The sequence below is a fragment of the Heterodontus francisci genome, chromosome 12 (assembly GCF_036365525.1).
Source record: "Heterodontus francisci isolate sHetFra1 chromosome 12, sHetFra1.hap1, whole genome shotgun sequence".
In the NCBI taxonomy this organism is placed as follows: Eukaryota; Metazoa; Chordata; class Chondrichthyes; order Heterodontiformes; family Heterodontidae; genus Heterodontus; species Heterodontus francisci.
The window spans coordinates 58,754,579-58,773,134 of NC_090382.1; the positions used below are offsets into that span (position 1 = coordinate 58,754,579).

An 18,556-nucleotide genomic window follows, 5' to 3' on the forward strand; every position below is an offset into this window, starting at 1 on the left:
GGATTAAAGTCTCTACAACTATCTTTAGTTTCTGACTTAAAATGGCTCAAACTTTTCAGGAGAAACTATTTTTGGTTCACAAAGCATAATTATAGCACGATTCAAAATGCAACAAAATACACAAAAATGAAGTGTCAGAAATCAAAACCTCTTTGGGGAGGGGGGAGGGGGCATGGAACATGTCCCTAGATTCCCAAAGAAAATAGATATCCCACCTTCAGCACTTACATCTTCCTTCAGTACTATTGGTACAAAGTGTGCTTTTGTATAATTTGGGAATTTTCTCCTCCAACAAATTATTACATTTTAAGCATACCTGTAGTTTAAGTTATCACCTGCCTACCTCCCATTGCACTTTCAACTTTCAGTAAAACCTGTCATCTTCATATGCCATAAAGTTGTCATTTTTTCTGGGCTTTGTGAAGCTGATGTCAACTTTTTCCTCATTCTCTAGGTTGGTGTGTATGCAGCATCACTTGGTTCTTGATTAGCATATAATAACTGGACAGCAGGATCTTCAGGCACAGTTCATCTGGTGGTAGCCTGCAAATCCTGATCTGACTGATTATCCCTTGACCTCGGAATGAATTAGAGCTGTCTCTGGTTGCTGTGAATAATGCCTTTTGCTGCCTGCGCAATGAACAATCTAGGAGTTCTTTCTTTGCATTTCATTGTAACAGGATTTCCCCATCTTTTCTATTTACCAATCTAATGCTTACTCATCACTAGGTTCTAATACTTGGAGTATTCTCACCAAACATTGCTGATTAAGATAAGGCTGCTTACTTTTATTGTTGGTCCTTACTATTTTCCTTCTTAGCTATTTTTACTTATATGGTAGAATTTCAAATTCAGTTTTTGGGCGAGCAACTCGGGTCTCAAACCAGTGTCCTCAACTTAAACAAGGGCAATTACAGAAGTATGAAGAAAGAGTTGTCTAAAGTGGGCTGGGAAAATAGACTAAGGGGAAGGTTAGTGGATGAGCAGTGGCAGACATTTAAGCAGATATTTCATAACGCTCAGCAAAAATTTATCCCAGTCAAAAAGAAGGATTCGATGAGAAGGATGAACCACTTGTGGTTAACAAAGGCAGTCAAGGAGCCTATCCAATCAAAAACTAAGACCTACAAAGCAGCGAAAACTAGTGGTAGGCCAGAGGATTGGGAATTTTGTAGGAACCAGCAGCGGAGGACTAAAAAGCTAAAGAGGGAGAAAATTGATTATGAAAGTAAATTGGCAAGAAATATAAAAACAAACAGCAAGAGCTTCTACGGGTATATAAAAAGAGAGTAGCTAAAGTGAGCGTGGGACCCTTGGAGGATGCGACTGGAGAACTGATAATGGGGAACAGGGAAATGGCAGATAATTTAAACCAATATTTTGCATCGGTCTTCACGGTGGAGGACACTATAAACATCCCATAGATATCAGATAAGCAAGGAGCTAATGTGAGGAAAGATCTTGTAACAGTCTCTTATCACGAGGGACAATGTATTTAACAAACTAATGGGACTAAAGGCAGACAAGTCGGCAGGACCTGATGGCCTACATCCAAGGGTTTTAAAGGAAGTGGCTGCAAAGATAGTGGACGCATTGGTCGAAATATTCCAGAACTCACTGGATTCCGGGAGGGTCCCAGCGGATTGGAAAACCGCTAATGTGACACCCCTGTTCAAGAAGGCAGGGAGACAAAAAGCAGGAAACTATTAAAAAAAACTATTGAAAAAAAATTGCGCCTAGTGTAGGTAGGTGGTAGGAGAATTGAGAGAACATGGGGATGTGAGAGGGAAAAGTGGGATTAATGTAGGATTAGTATAAATGGGTGGTTGATGGTCGGCGCGGACTCGTTGAGCCGAAGGGCCTGTTTTGGTGCTGTATCTGTCTATGACTCTATGACTCTATAGGCCAATCAGCCTAACATCGGTCAGTGGGAAAATGCTAGAGTGGGCAAAAACTTGGCAGATGGACTTTAATGTAGGAAAGTATGAGGTCATGCACTTTGGTAGGAAGAATCAAAAGGTAGACTATTATTTAAATGGAGAGAGACTTCAAAAAAAGTGCAGCACAGAGGAATATGGGTGTTCTTGTGTATGAAACACAAAAGGTTAGCATGCAGGTGCAGCAAGTAATTAAGAAAACAAATGGAATTTTGGCCTTTATTGCTAGGGGGTTGGAGTTTAAAAATAGGGAAGTCTTGTTACAACTGTACAGGGTGTTGGTGAGGCTGCACCTGGAGTACTGTGTACAGTTTTGGTCCCCGTATTTAAGAAAGGATATACTGGCATTGGAGGCAGTTCAAAAGAGATTCACTAGTCTGATTCCTAGGATGAAGAGGTTGACTTATCAAGACCGGCTAAACAAGTTAGGCCTTTATTCATTACAGTTTAAAAGAATGAGGGGTGATCTTATTGAAACGTACAAGATTCTGAGGGGGCTTGAAAGGGTAGATGTTGAGAAGATGTTTCCACTAGTGGGGGAATCTCGAACTAGGGGACATAGTTACAGAATAAGGAGACACTCATTTAAAACTGAGATGCGAAGGAATTTCTTCTCTCAGAGGGTAGGGAATGTCTGGAATTCTCTACCCTAGAGAGTTGTGGAGGCTAGATCACTGAAAGTATTTGAAGAGGAGGTAGAAAGATTTTTGAAATATCGGGGAGTTGAGGGCTATGAGGAGCTGGCACGAAAGAGGAGTTGAGGTCTGGGGCAGATCAGCCATGATCTTATTGAATGGCGGGGCAGGCTTGAGGGGCCGAATGGCTTACTCCTGTTCCTGTTTCTTATGTTCTTATGTACTTTAGACTTTTATCTAATATTATGAATTATAGCTTTTATCTGTTGTTTTATCATGAACTGAACTATACTGTTACCTGACCGAATAATATGGCTAGTTATATTTGCCAGATGACTGATTTCAAAAAGTTTGGAATAATAGTCAATAATTACATGGTGCCTTTGTCCCCTGCAACCTTCTGCCAAGGTTGCTGCAGTAATAGTGTGGCTTGTTATTGTGGCAAAACTCACATAAAGATACCTTGAGCCAGATTTACAAAGGGCCATGGGGTAGGGAACCAGGCTGGGCCCGATTTCAAAATTGCATTCCCGAAGATCAGCTGAGGATCTTGATGCCCCCGGGACAGACTGTAATTTTGAAAGGGCCAGCGGGGTGTCGTGGGGAGGGAATGAGAAACCCATTCGCTGCCAATTAATGGCCTCTTAAGCTCCTGAAGGAGCTTGTTAAAGGGCCTGCCTGGTGCAGAATGTAATTTTGAATTTTATTTTGGTGAATCCGAACAGTCCGGCGCATATTAGTGCACATCTGTGGCTCGCCGCAGGGCCAAATACAGCTCATTACTCTTTGTCTTGAGACTGTTTTCTAATGTACCTTCTCGCGCTGGATGTTCATTTTTCCTTCTGGGCTGCTTCTATCCCTGGGGACGCTGCTGGCCTGGTAAGGAGCTGCCTGCTCTCTTCAACAAAGCAGCGTCAGCCCCCAGCATGGCCAGCACCTGCCTTTGCCGCTGGCGCCAGACAGGCGGCTCCTGCCTCCTGGAGGCACTCAGTGCCACTAATTGGGTGCCAAGCTTGCCTCCTGCCTAATTAGGGCATTTAAATTTAAAAATGGCATCACGAGAGTGACACAGCTGAGATGCGGGGTCAGAACCCGGACATCATCTGGTCATCTGGTTCACGACCCCGATTTGAAAATCCAACCCCTTCTCTCTCTGATATCTGGCCACTACTAGGATATGCTTGCCTGTTCTTGGCAGATCATAATACCCTGATGGACATCATGTATTTGGACAAGAATATTGCTCCTTGATGTAGCAGAGATAACTATCCCAGTAGAGTAACAAGTTATTAATTACTGAGCATTCTCCTCCTACAGTATCATATTTTCTCAATTAATCAGAGATACCTTAGGCCACCATTCACTAATGTGCTTTTTAATCTCCCATTGTTGCCTCTGTTTGTAAGTGTAATTTTGTACCCAAACATCGATTTGTTAGTCTTTAACTACCTCAACATAGATTTATATCTCTCAATACAGCATGTTAATTTCAATTCTGACAAATGGATATTGATCCCTAGAGCAAACATTAATTTTTATTTTGTTGCAACATCATCTATCAGTGAATGATGAGGCATTGTGAAAAAGAGAAACTCCCATCAAGATATTCCAGTTTGCACAGATGTGGTGCAGTTAACTACAGGAGTAATCTTTTGATTTTTCTGCTTGTGTAGTAATCTGACGGAGCAAATCATCTGCTTGTTATGGATCCATTAATCTCAATGGAATGTAAATCAAACAGGTTGCATATTGCTCTGCCACAATACTGCCCAGATAGTGAAGATGAAAATCCATCCTACAGAGCGTACATAAGGATTTTAGATCTAGTAACCCACAGGCACTGTCGGTTTTAAATTATGAACCCCCTTGGGAATTTTAAGCACTACAGTCTAGATTTTCCTTTGTGCCATTGCTTCTGCCAGGGGATCATCAGTACAGGATTTCTGCTTGCAGTTACTACCCTGCTCCGACCCCATCTGTTTTCCTGGTTTGGGACTATTATCATATTCAGGGTAGGCTCCCAGTTTAGTAAAGGATGTCAGTTAATTGGAATGAACAAACCCCTAATCCGAAAGGTACATATTATACCTCCATTCAAGCATTATTTAACTGCCTATTTAGATTTCAGACTTAACACTTCCCATTTTAAAAAAACTGCATTTTTCTCTTGCCAACATTATTACAGCTAATTGCATTCCTTATAATGTTTGAACTGACTTTGTCATTGTCCCATATTAGAAAAGCATAAACTTTGTTTGCTGTTCCTCCAGATTATATTACCTTTAAAAAGGTGAGAAACAAAGAAAGTAAATTAAAAGCTGGGTCCTGCAGTTCAAGCCAATTACAGAACATAAAGAAAGCATCATGCTGAACCTATTACTGGGTGAGTTATGTTGATCCTGAACCTGGCCACGGAGCTGTTGTCCATCCTTTTATCATCTAGACCACCTTTTATGCTATTTCCAGGCCCAGCCCATACCAAGAGGTTAGACTCCAAACATCTAATCCATTGCATTACATTGTTCATTACTCTCAAAGTCACCACTTTAATGTAATAATCAACATTATCCTCTCTTCAAATGCTTTATTTTGGAAGATTTTTCACACTTTTTGCTGTAGCTACCCCAACGTTCACATCCAAGAATGACTAAGGGTGTGCAGTTTCACATGACCCTGTTACATTATCTCTGACTGCTCACTACTGTTATGCCATCTTGTATACAAATAAAATAATTTTATATCATGAATATAGCTGATAACTGGGTAAGTTAATATGAAGGCTTCATGATGCAAAGTGTTGGCTCAGTTAGTCTTGGAAGTGAGGATGTTATAAATGTTGATGATGTCTAGGTAATAAAATTGACTATCCAATTCTCTCTCATAAACTTGATATATGTGCTGAATTATTTTAATACTTTCAGAAACTGTTTTAAATTATAAGCCTGGAGTTTCCTGTGGAGGCATAATCAGGATGTTATGTGTGATTATGCATCCGTTTATGTGCCCATTTTGCCACTGACAAATTCCTGTGAGCCTAATTTGACAGTACTGGAATGTGAGAGTCAGTGTAAATAAGCAGCTGGATTTAAGCAAAGCCACTAAGGTCCCAGGGAAAATTGGGCAGAGCGTTGGGGGAGTGAGGAGAAATCTTAACTTTGAAGTGAAGCCGGGGATTGCAAAGTAAATGGCTCACAGCTCCATCTCTTCAAATTCCTCTTTTATTAATTTAAGTTCCTCAATAGACAATCTCCATTGTCTCAAGTTTATACCTTCTTATAGATGAGATGCTGAAAATGTTGAATCTTGGGCGAAGGCCACGAGGAAAACGGCCTGCAAATTTGTGCAGTGTGGCCTGCAGGCCTTCATGAACAAATTTGAAGGGCGGGTGGGACTGGCTCCTCACTCCTCTTCGTCCCAGACCTCATGTGGCCAAGAGGTAGGTGTGATGGAACAAAGTTCTGCCTTTAAAGAAGAGATAGTTCAGGCAGTGTCGAGGTACATTCCCATGAGGGGGAAAGGTAGGGTAAACAAACCCAGAGCTTCCTGAATGAAAGAAGAGATAGAGAGTAAGATGAAGTAGAAAAAGAATGCATATGAAAAATGTCAGGTGCATAATACAGTTGAGAAACAGGCTGAATATAGAAGGTTCAGAGGGGAAGTGAAAAAAAACAAGTAGGAGAAACAAAGAGAGAGTATGAGAAGAGACTAGCAGCTAACATAAAAGAGAAACCAAAAATCTTCTATAGGTATATTGTTACGACCAGGTGAAAAAGGCACCGAGGGGTCTTTTTTAGCCTTCACCTGGTCTTATTGTAACAGGTTTTAATTTTAAACACATCGTGTTTTGAGCTCCCCCTTGGTGAATCCTTGTTCACCGCTTTCCAATTATAAGGCAAAGAAATGAGCACAAACAGGCTTTCTTAGGTTTAAAGACGAAAAGTAAAATTTATTAAAACTTAAACTTAAACTCTAATTCGGTTAACGCCTACGGATACATGCCGTGCCCCACGCTAGCATGCATACACGATACGCACACACAAATAGAGACAGAAAAGAGCAGAAGAAAAAATGAAGTAGAGAGATTTGAGGCGATCTCTGAAGAGGGGCTTTTTGTTACTGTACTTCGAGCTTGCTGTAGTCCTTGCTTGTAGGTAGATCGTGCTTTTCGTTTGGGCCCAGTATTCTTCTTAAACTTTGCTCACTGTAGGAGACTTTTCTCTCGTGGGGTTCAAATGTCTTCAATGGTTTCTGAAGCTGGTGAGAGAGATGACAGCAGAAAGGAGAGAAGTCTTTTCCAGTCCAGGAGCAAACAGCTTTCTGAGTTTTAAAACTCTGTGGCAAGTTCAAATTCAAAAATCTCTAACAGCCAGTTAGTCATGTGACTAAACTGGTCTGACCACGTCTGTTTGTGTATTCGGCCATCTTAGCACCTTCTCCACCTTCAACGTCTGGTAATCAAAAGTCCATTGTGGATTAAATTGGAGCAGAGAGTGGCCCGTTGTCCTTTCCAAGTACAGTCTGTTACTGTGCAAATGTCTTTTCAGTCAAGGGTCTGGTGTTTTTTTAAAAAAAAAACAAGTTCTTTCTTTATTCCAGTAACAGTTTAAAAATCAATGTTCATGTGGCAAAATTAAAGTGTCTCATTCTTGGCAGGTGGGGGTCTTCATGACAATATAAATAGTAAAAGGCTGGTAAAAGGAAGAGTGGGGCCGATTAGGAACCTAAAAGGCGATTTACACATGTAGGCGGCAGCATTGCTGAGGTACTAAATGAATACATTGCATCTGTCTTTACCAAGGAAGAAGATACTGCCCAAGTCATAGTGAAAGAGAAGGTAGTTCAGACACTAGACAGGATAAAAATTGATAAAGAGGTATTATATAGGCTGGCTGTACGCAAAGTTAATAAGTGACCAGGATTGGATGAAATACATTCAAGAATACTGAGGGAAGTAAGGGTGGAAATGGTGGAGGCACTCGCCATAATCTTCCAAACCTGCTTAGATACAGGGCTGGTACCAGAGGACACTCAAAAAAGGGTGTAAGGATAAGCCCAGCAACTACAGACAAGTCAGTTTAACCTCGGTGATGGGAAAGCTTTAAGAAACAATGGGCTGAATTTTATGCTCCATTAGAAGACGTGTTTTATGGCGGAGGGACAGAGAATCGGCGCGGAGTCATTCATTACAGTTTTCTCGGAGGCGGCAAAGTTCCGTAGCAACACCTCCACCGCAACAGACAGGATCATAATTTAAATTTGTTACATACTGTTTTGCATGAATTTGTATCTAAGTCGCAGTGATCCTATGAGATGTTTGTGTTACATGCGGCACTCACATGCTTCACTTTCCCGTCTTTGAAAAGCTGGCGCCACCAAGGTGGGAGTCATTGGTGCCTCCAAAGGTTACTTAAGTTATCTGTTGTTATCTTGTGGAATTTTTTTCCACATTGGACATCGCCGCTGAGCTCAGTCTGCAGATGTGAGCGAAGGAGGGAACTCTGCAAGTGGATATTGGGGGGAAAGGAGGGGCCTCTGCAAGTGGATACAGTTGGTGGGGGAAGGAGGGAACTCTGCAAGTGGATATTGTTGGGGGGAAAGGAGGGGCCTCTGCAAGTGGATACAGTTGGTGGGGGGAGGGAACTCTGCAAGTGTATACTGTTGGGGGGGGGGAAGGATGGACACCTGCAAGTGAATATAGTTGGGGGGAGGGTGGAACTCTGTAATCCAACATCAGGAGACGCCTTTAATGGCACCGCCAATGCGGCATGTGATTGGGGGGACGGCCACCATCATTATGCTAAATGGCCACCCGCCGTGTCACTGCTGTGGTGCAGCCGCTAGCCTCACAGGCACGACTGCCACAATTTTGTGCACCCTCTGCCGCTCTCGGCAGCAGGATAATTAAATCCAGCCCAATAATTCGGGACAAAATTAACAGCCAGTTTGACAAATGTGGATTAATCAAGGAAAGCCAGCATGGATTTATTAAGGACAAATCATGTTTAATCAACTTGATTGAGTTTTTTGATGACGTAACTGAGAAGGTTGATGAGGGTCATGCAATTGATGTGGTGTACATGGACTTCCAAAAGGCATTTGATAATGTGCCAGATAACAGGCCTGTCTGCAAAATTAGTGCTCTTGGAATAAAAGGAACAGTAGCAGCATGGATATGAAATTGGCTGAGTCAAAGGAAACAGAGAATAGTGGTGAACTGTTGTTTTTCATACAGGTGGAAGGTATATTGTGGAGTTCCCCAGGGGTCAGTGTTAGGATGTTTACTAGGCAGGTGCTTTAACCAACTATGCCACTGAGCCAAAGCACAAATCCCAGTAGTGCCTTACTGTTTAGTGGCTAACAAAATAAATTAAAGATTGCATTAGATCAAAGGAAGTGGCTTATAAGGTTACCAGAAAAAGTGGTAAGACCGAGGATTGGGAGCAATTTAGAATCAAGAGGATTCAAGAAACTGATGAAAGAGAAAAAAGAATATGAATGCAAGCTAGCTAGAAACATAAAGGTGGACTGTAAAAGCTTCTTTAGCTATGTGAAAAAGAAAAGATTAGCAAGGACAAATGTTGGTCCATTACAGGAGGAGACAGGAGAATTTGTGGTCGAGAATAGGGAAATGGCAGGGAGACTATACAATTGCTTTGTGTCTGTCTTCACAGAGGAAGATATAGAAAATGTCCCAGAAATATTAGGGAACCAAGGGACTTGTAAAAATGAGGAACTAAAAGACATTAGTATAAATAAAGGACTCAAAAAATTAATTGGATTGAAAGTTGATAAATCCCCTGGACCAGATGAACTACATCCCATAGTATTGAAGGAAATGGCGATAGAGATAATGGATGCATTAGTGGTGTTCTTTCAAAATTCTACAGATTCTGGAAGGGTTCCTGCAGATTGGAAAGTAGCAAATGTAACCCCACTATTTAAGAAGGGAGCAAGAGAGGAAACAGAGAACTACAGACCTGTTAGTTTGACATCAGTAGTAGGGAAAATGTTAGAACCTATACAAAGGATGTGATAACTGAACACTTGGAGAGCCAACATTGATTTATGAAAGGGAAATCATGTTTGACAAACCTGTTGATGTTTTTTGAGGATGCTACTTGTAGCATTGATAAAGGAGAACCAGTGGATGTGGTGTATTTGGATTTTCAGAAGTCTTTTGATAAGGTCCCACACAGGAGGTTAGTGAACAAAGTTAGAGCACATGGGATTGGGGATAATATATTGCTATGGATTGAGAATTGGTTAACAGACAGAAAGCAGAGAGTAAGAATAAACGAGTCATTCTCAGGATAGCAGGCTGTTACTTGTGAGGCATCCCAAGGATCAGTGCTTGCGCCACAGCTGTTCACAATATATATAAATTATTTGGATGTGGGGATCAAATGTAATATTTCCAAATTTGCTGATGACACAAAACTAGGTGGGAATGTGAGTTGTGAGGAGGATGGAAGGAGATTTCAAAGGGACTTGGACAGGCTAAATGAATGGGCAGGAACATGGCAGATGTAATAGGAACATAGAAAATAAGAGTAGGAGTAGACCATTCGGCCCATTGAGCCTACTCCGCCATTCAAACAGATCATGGCTGATCATCTACTTCTATGCCATTTTTCCCCACTATCCCCATATCCCTTGATGTCATCAGTATCCAGAAATCTATCGATTTCTATCTTGAACAAGATGAATATAATGTGAATAAGGATGAAGTGATCCACTTTGATAGAAAAAAACAGAAAGACAGAGTATTTCTTAAATAGTGAGAGGTTGGGAAGTGTTGATGTCCAAAGGGACATGGGTGTCCTTGTTCATGAGTCACCATAAGCTAGTACGCAAGTGCGGCAAGCAATTAGGAAGACAAATGGTATGTTGACCTTCATTGCAAGGGGATTTGAGTACATGAGTAAAAATGTCTTGCTGTAATTCTATAGAGCCTTAGTGAGTCTGCACCTGGAGTATTGTGTACAGTTTTGATCTCCATATTTAAGGAAGGATATACATGCCATAGAGGAGTGCAACGGAGGTTCACCAGTCTAATCCCTGGGATGGCGGGATTGTTTTATGAGGAGAGAATGCAGAAACTGGGCCTATATTCTCCAGAGTTTCGAAGAATAAGAGGTGATCTCATTGAAACTTATGAAATTCTGAAAATGCGTGACAGGGTAGATGTGAATAGGATGTTTCCGCTGGCTGGTGAGTCTAGAACTGGGGACACAGTCTCAGAATAAGGGGCAGGCCATTTTAAACTGAGATGAGGAGGAATTTCTTTACTCAGCGGGTGGTGAATCTGTGAAATTCTCTACCCCTGAGGGCTGTGGAAGCTCAGTCATTGAGCATAGCATGTTCAAGACAGAAATCAATAGATTTCTGGATACTAATGACATCAAAGGATATGGGGATAGTGGGGAAAAATGGCGTAGAGGTAGATGATCAGCCAAGATCTGTTTGAATGGTGGAGCAGGCTCGAGGGGCCGAATAGCCTATTCCTGCTCCTATTTCCTATGTTCTTATGACCCCTGCTTTTCTTGATATATATTAATGACCGAGACTTGGGTGTACAGGGCACAATTTCAAAATTTGTGGATAACACAAAACTTGGAAGTATTGTGAACTGTGAGGAAGATAGTGATAAACTTTCAAAGGACATAGGCTGGTGGAATTAGCAGACAGGCGGCAGATGAAATTTGATGCAGAGAAATGTGAAGTGATTCATTTTGGTAGGAAGAATGAAGAAAGGCAATATAAAATAAAGGGTAAAATTCTGAAGGGAATGCAGAAGCAGGAGGACCTGGGGGTATATGTATGCAAATCATTGAAGGTAGCAGGACAGGTTGAGAAAATGTTTCATAAATCATATGGGATCCTGGGCTTTATAAATAGGGGGCTAGAGTACAAAAGCAAGGAAGTTATGATAAACCTATATAAAACACTGGTTTGACCTCAACTGGAGTATGGTGTTCAGTTCTGGGCATTACATTTTAGGGAGGAAGTGAAGGCATTAGAGAGGGGGCAGAAAAGATTCACGAGACTATTTCCAAGTATGAAGAACTTCAATAATGTGGATAGATTGGAGAAGCTGGGTCTGTTCTCCTTGCAGAAGAGAAGATTCAGAGGAGATTTGATAGAAGTGTTCAAAATCATGAGGGGTCTGAACAGAGAAACTGTACCCATTGGCAGAAGGGTGGAGAACCAGAGGATACTGATTTAAGGCCAAAGAAGTAATGGCAACATGGGGAAATTTTTTTACTTAGCAGGTAATTAGGATCTGGAATGCATTGCCTAAGTGTGGTGGAGGCAGATTTGATTGAGGCCTTCAAAAGAGAATTGGATAATTATCTGAAGAGAAAGAAATTTGCAGGGCTGGAGCATGGACCAAAGGTAAGTGAGGCGGGGTCACTGGAGACAGACTGGCAGGCCCCTGTGAGGAGAGGGCGAGGGAGAAGGGGGCTGTTTAGTGCAAGGGGATGGGTGGGTGGTTAACGTATGTGGTGTTTTTCCCAGCTGGGTCCCTCCATGGGCTACAGATTGCCCACAGAGGAGGGCTCCCACCCACCTGAGCCCACAGGGAGGTCGCCTTGTTTTACTGAGTGACTTCCCCATGTGGTGGAGGCCCCCGCCGCTGCCGGTTAAATCCCAGTGGCAGCAGGAAGAGGCCCTTAAGTGGCCCAATGCCCCTCCTGCCTCCCATTGCAATTCTATGACCCCCACCTCCAAAACCGTCTTGGGTGACCCATAAGATTCAGCCCTAGGTATCATTCTGGCAAATCTATGCTGTACTCCCTCCAAGATCAATATATCCTTCCTAAGTTGTGATGCTCAGAACTGCTCACTGCACTCTGGGTGTGTTTTAACCAGGGCTTTGTATAGCTGAAGATGACTTCTACCACCTTATATTCTAGTCCTCTAGATATAAAGGCCAGCATGCCATTAGCCTTTTTGATGATTTTCAGTACCTGTTGATGACATTTTAAAGATCGATCTATCTGGACCCCCATGTCTCTTTGGACCTCCACTGTTTCTAGCTTTTCACCATTTAGAAAATACCCCCCTGTTCTATCCTTTTTGGGTCCAAAGTAGATGATCTCACATTTGCCTACATTGAAATCCAATTGCTTCACTTTTGCCCATTCACTTAATCTGTCAATATCTCATTGTAATGTTATGTTTCTAGCTACACTGAGGACAATGCTGCGTATCTATGTGTCATCAACAAATTTGGATGTGTAGCTTTCTATCCCATCATTTAGGTTGTTAATAAATATGGTGAATAGTTGAGGCCCTAACACACTATTCACATCCTGTCAATGAGAGCATCTACCCATTCTCCCTAATCTTTGTCTCCTGCTGTTCAGACAATTTCCTAACCAAGTCAATAATTTGCCTTCAATTCCATGAGCTTCAACCTAAGCTAACAGTCTTTTATGAGGGCCTTTCTCAGATTTCTTCTGGAAGACATTCCTCTGTCCACTACTTTAATCACCTCTTCAAAAAGTTCAATCAGGTTCATCAGGCATGACGTACCCTTTACAAATCTCTCTGATCAGCTGAAAGTTTTCAAGGTGTTCACTCACCCTATCAAGTAATTTTCTGACAACAGATGTTAGGCTAATTGGTCTCTAATTCCCTGGTTTCTGGCTTTCACCTTTTTTTAAAAGCAGAGTGACATGCACAATTTTCCAATCTAAAGGAACTTTTGGAAGATTAGAGTTATGACAAACAAAAATCACCAACATGGTGCTCAAATTTATGACCCAGGAGTAAAGTTACGAGACACATCTGAATGCAAAGGGAGGTAGAAGTATTGAAATCTCTCTCAAAAAAAGCAGTAGATGCTAACACAATTAATCATTTTAAATCTGAGATCAATAAATTTGTGTTAGCCAAGATATAAAAAGATATAAATGGTCAAGTAAGGTGGATGGAGTCAAGATACAGATCAGCTATGATCTTATTGGCATAGGCTGGAGGAACTGAATGGCCTATTACTGATCCCATGTTCTTCGCAGGTGTCTGTCTGTCTGCAACTCTGGACTTAATTTTATACCCACCCTGAACGAGAGCAATTGCAGGAAATTTGTGTACCGCTGTTTAGCTTGGGGGCTGAGCCATTATAGTGAGTGCAATGTATCTGGGTGCACAGCTTGCCAAACAGGCATAAAAGATAGGGGAAATTTGAGATAGCGTAAGTATTTGTGTGATACACACACAAATTTACTCAATCTTTTCTACCTGTTTATCAAGCCCCGCACCTGGACACATCATGGCTCAGTGTGTAACACATGAACAGATTTCCTCAATCTTTAATGCTGGAATTGGCTTTTATAACCTAATTGCATGAATCTTTCGGCCAAATTCACGGGAAAATCTGATCCATAATTTAACAACCATAAAATACTTGTTTTGGTAATAGGTTGCAGCCTGTTTATTGCTAGTTTGTACATGATGTATTTTCTTTTATTTGAGCAGTATGCAGATTTGAAACCCCACTGCAACTAGCAAAAATTATGCCTGGAATTGTTATGTTTCTTTGGATTTCCTAGCATCATACCACCTTTTATCATCCTGCGTAGTAGTCTTGTTTTACATTAAGTTAATTAAGTATACCTTAAGTAAGACTTTTAAACTTGAATGCATTGAGTCTTAAATTATACACCTGAAAATATAATACTTGTTAAATGCCTATTGTGTATGAAAATACATTTCAGTCACTGTGTTTAACCATTAAATGGTGGTGTGTTTTTATCATATTGCTAGTGCTCTCATCTAAGATTTTTTTATATCTATGCGTAATGTTCTAATCATTTCAGGGAAGTAAATATTTCTAGATATTAAAGGCATCAAGGGACATGGAAATAGTGTGAGAAAATGGCGTTGAGGTCAAAGATCGGCCTTGATCTAGTTGCATGGCAGAGCAGACTCGAGGGGCTGAATGGCCTATTCCTGCTCCCATTTCCTATGTTCCAAATGCAATTATTATGTTTAGATTATGTATAACACTTATAAATAGTAAAACTTGAAATAAATCAGAAAATGCTGGAAATATTCAGCAGGTCAGGCAGCATCTGTGGAGAGAGAAACAATGTTAATGTTTCAGATCTGATGAAAAGTTCTTGACCTTAAACATTAACTTTGTTTCCCTCTATGCAGATGCTGCCTGATCTGCTGAGTACTTCCAGTATTTTCTCTTTTTATTTCAGATTTTCAGCATCCACAGTATTTTGCACTTGAAACTTGTAATTTTTGTTCTTAGACCAAAGCAGAGGGGTTATCCTCAGTGTCCTGGCCAGTATTTGTCCTTCGGCCAACATACCAGAAGCAGATTGTCTGGTCATTACAATATTGCTTTTTTTTGGAGCTTGCTGCGCGTGGGTTGGCTGCCACGTTTTCTGCATTGCAGCAGTGACTGCGCTTCGACTGCTTCATTGGCTTTGGAGCACTTTTGGATGTCCTCTGTTCATGAGGGATGCTGCATAAATGCAAGTCTTTTTTTTTCTTTGATGCATGTTGCTCTGGGTTGCAGGACACCCAATGGATGTAGAAACTTTTAGAGGAGAAGGCCTCGTTACTGGAATACAGGTAGGCCAGCTTCACCCCACGTCTGCATTAAACCTGGCTGCAGCAGTCAGACGTGCATTGTTGCTAAAATGTAGTTGACTTACAACAATGACACATGTAGCTTCTTTCCTGGCATGCTTCAGTCCCTGTGCAGGCAAGAGTGCAAGTGACTCTGCGACACTGAGGAGGAGAACAGCTTCTTCCTTCAGGATGTCTGTACATCGGGCTGACTCACAGTATACCACCAGTGTCTGTGGCACTACCATATCTAATATACCATCAGCTTTGTTATCTTACCAAGTCTGATAATCCGCAACCTCTTGATATAGCACTCATAATGGTACATCACCACTTTAACATAAGTATATGTTGCTGGTTAATGGAGAAGCCATATAGCACAACCCTCTCTGTAAGAAGTCTCCGATGCACCACATCCTCTGCTACAATACTGAAATCATACTTATGTCATTCTCACTGTTCAAGAAAACCCCATATGCCAAATGAGACATATTAATTTCATTGGTTGAAAACTTACATTAGACTTTTAATGGAAAAAATCCTACAGTAACTTATAAAAAACTAGCAGCCAAGATGGCCACTGCCATTTGCATTTGAAATACCAGGATATTGAACTGCAAACAGAAATCTGAGGACCCCTGGACCCAGAACAATGGCTTGCTCTAAGTAATTGAATTACCTAGGATTGCTTCATTAACACAATAGTCAAGGCCATCCTGACACATTGACTTTGAAAGAGCAAACCCCTCTGAGTGTAAATATTGGCATCCTGGAAACTGTGAAGCCAATTGTGAACCTTGTAGCTCATTAAAAACAAAGGGGATTGAGAGAGCCATGTGACTGTCTGTCCATCCCTGAAAAAACAAAAGCTTTGTTACAATCAGAGGAGACAAACAGTAACTGAGACTGCAGAAGCAGAGAAAGCTGCGTACTTCCTTTCTCCCTCTTTCTCTCTCTCCAGAAAACGTAAGTTTGAAAACCGTCTGCAGCTGTGGACCCTCCAAGCCTACAAACTGCTACAACCAGTGACCAGGGGAAGACAGCCAATTGCTCGCGGATAGTTTGCGGATGACACAAAGATTGGCCGAGTGGTTAACAGTGAGGTGGAGTGTCTTAGGTTACAGGAGGATATAGATTGGATGGTCAAATGGGCAGAAAAGTGGCATTGGAATTTAACGCTGAAAAGTGTGAGGTGATGCAATTTGGAAGGAGTAATGTGACACGGAAATATTCAATGAATGGCCTGACACTGGGAAGTTCCGAGGAACAAAGGGACCTTGGCGTGTTTGTCCATAGATCTCTGAAGGCAGAAGGGCAGGTTAATAGGGTGGTGAAAAAGGCATATGGGACACTTGCCTTTATCAATCGAGGCATAGATTACAAAAGCAGGGAGGTCATGTTGGAGTTGTTACAGAACTTTGGTAAGGCCACAGCTGGAGTACTGTGTGCAATTCTGGTCGCCACATTATAGGAAGGATGTAATTGCATTGGAGGGGGTGCAGAAGCGATTCACCAGGATGTTGCCTGGGATGGAACATTTAAGCTATGAAGGGAGGTTGGAAAAGCTTGGGTTGTTTTCGCTGGAGCAGAGAAGACTGAGGGGTGACCTGATCGAGATTATGAGGGGCATGGACAAGGTGGATAGGGAGCAGCTGTTCCCCTTAGTTGAAGGGTCAGTTACAAGGGGTCACAAGTTTAAGGTGAGGGGTGGGAGGTTTAAGGGGGACTTGAGGAAGAACGTTTTTACCCAGAGGGTGGTGACGGTCTGGAATGCTCTGCCTGGGAGGGTGGTAGATGCAGGTTGCCTCACATCCTTTAAAAAGTACCTGGATGAGCACTTGGCACGTCATAACATTCAAGGCTATGGGCCAAGTGCTGGCAAATGGGATTACGTAGACAGGTCAGGTGTTTTAATGCATCGGTGCAGACTCGATGGGCCGAAGGGCCTCTTCTGCACTGTATTATTCTGTGATTCTGTGATTCTGTGAATTGCAATTCTGCCTTCAAGAAAACACTGAGCAAAGCAGGTCAACCATAGAGTGCACTTTGACCAGTGAGGACTTCAATAATACAGCTTCAGCTGAGGACGACTGGATCATCCACTTCACAGAATGTGTATTTAAGTTCCATTTATTGTGGACTTTAATCCAACCACAAATTCTATTTTTCCCTCTGTAATCCATTTGTGTGTGTGTGTGATTCTTGTGTAAGATGGAGTATGAATTAAGCAGGCTGTTTTGTCCTGGCTTACAAAAAGTTCAATCTGTTTGGCAACAGATTGCTGTATAAACAGATACCTTCTTCACTGCTTTAGTCTTTATTTTTCCTATGTAGCTAATTGGCGTAAATGAAATAGGCCTCAGAAATGTTCATATATTAAAATTGCAGAACAATGCTGCCTCGTAAATTTTTAAATGGCCTTTTTGTTGCTTCATAGAACTGAAAATCATGGTGACCATCCAGACAAGTCACAGTCAATCTGGAAACAGTCATTAAATAAAGACCTTTATTCTAATTTTTATAATGTAATCAAATTTATTTCCATTCTCTTTATCTCTTTCAACACCATCCAATCTTTGATAGATTCCCTGACCATAGGTCTGAACCAATGTCACATTTGAGCTGGCTTTAGGAAGTGTGTAAGGGGTGACTTTCCCTTCTGTTATCACTCCTCTATTTTGATTTTGGTGCTTGTTTTGATTGGCTTCAAGAAGACCAGCACACGACAGCCAGTTCCTTGTGCTTACGTTAAAACCAGTTTCCTTTTCCTGGCAGCTGAGCAGTAGATTCAGCTCTTCCAAAATCTGACCTAAACAAGTATCAATATAAAAGCAGCTTCTGTGGAAATATACCTAGTGTCATTTTGCTGCTTTCCTGCTGAAAGTGCACCAAAACTAGAAAGTCGGTGTGGAGAAAGCACAGGGGAGAACATCACTTTGCAGTACAGTGCATCAAAATAACAATATTTGTATCATCTCATTCTCAACTTTTCAGAATTAAAAAATGATTGTGGTTTTATCAGAGTCTCATCTTTTAAACACTTGATTTGATATAGTCCTAGAATTGCTCCAAGAAACAGTGTTCTACTTAAACTACAGCTGTCTGAAAATAATCTTACAGATTAGCCATCCAAACCATCCATGAAGGAGATTGAATGTTCTCAGATTCATCCAAATTCCCAAACCAACGAGGTTTTTTTTATTCATTTGTGGAATGTGGGCGTCACTGGCTAGGCCAGCATTTATTGCCCATCCTTAATTGCCCTTCAACTGAGTGGCTTGCTAGGCCATTTCAGAGGCAACCACATTGCTGTGGATCTGGAGTCACATGTAGGCCAGACCAGGTAAGGACGACAGATTTTCTTCCCTAAAGGACATTAGTGAGTCAGATGGA

The 18,556-nt window shown here is 41.5% G+C and overlaps 2 protein-coding genes across 10 annotated transcripts in view; one reads left to right on the forward strand and one right to left on the reverse strand.

The window, feature by feature from the left end:
- The window catches only part of LOC137375880 (eukaryotic translation initiation factor 4E-1A-like), a 141,749-nt gene that overhangs the window by 64,345 nt on the left and 58,848 nt on the right, over window positions 1-18,556 (forward strand). Inside the window, exon 1 of one of the 9 annotated variants that reach the window (XM_068043506.1) lies at window positions 4,937-4,955. The exons of 7 other annotated variants lie outside the window; for them this stretch is intronic. The gene's annotated coding sequence lies outside the window, so the exon portion shown is untranslated. Of the gene's footprint in view, window positions 1-4,936; window positions 4,956-18,556 lie in introns of those variants that run through there. One more of the 9 variants, XM_068043505.1, reaches the window with a different exon arrangement.
- The window catches only part of sncb (synuclein, beta), a 59,325-nt gene that overhangs the window by 18,845 nt on the left and 21,924 nt on the right, over window positions 1-18,556 (reverse strand). The window lies entirely within an intron of this gene.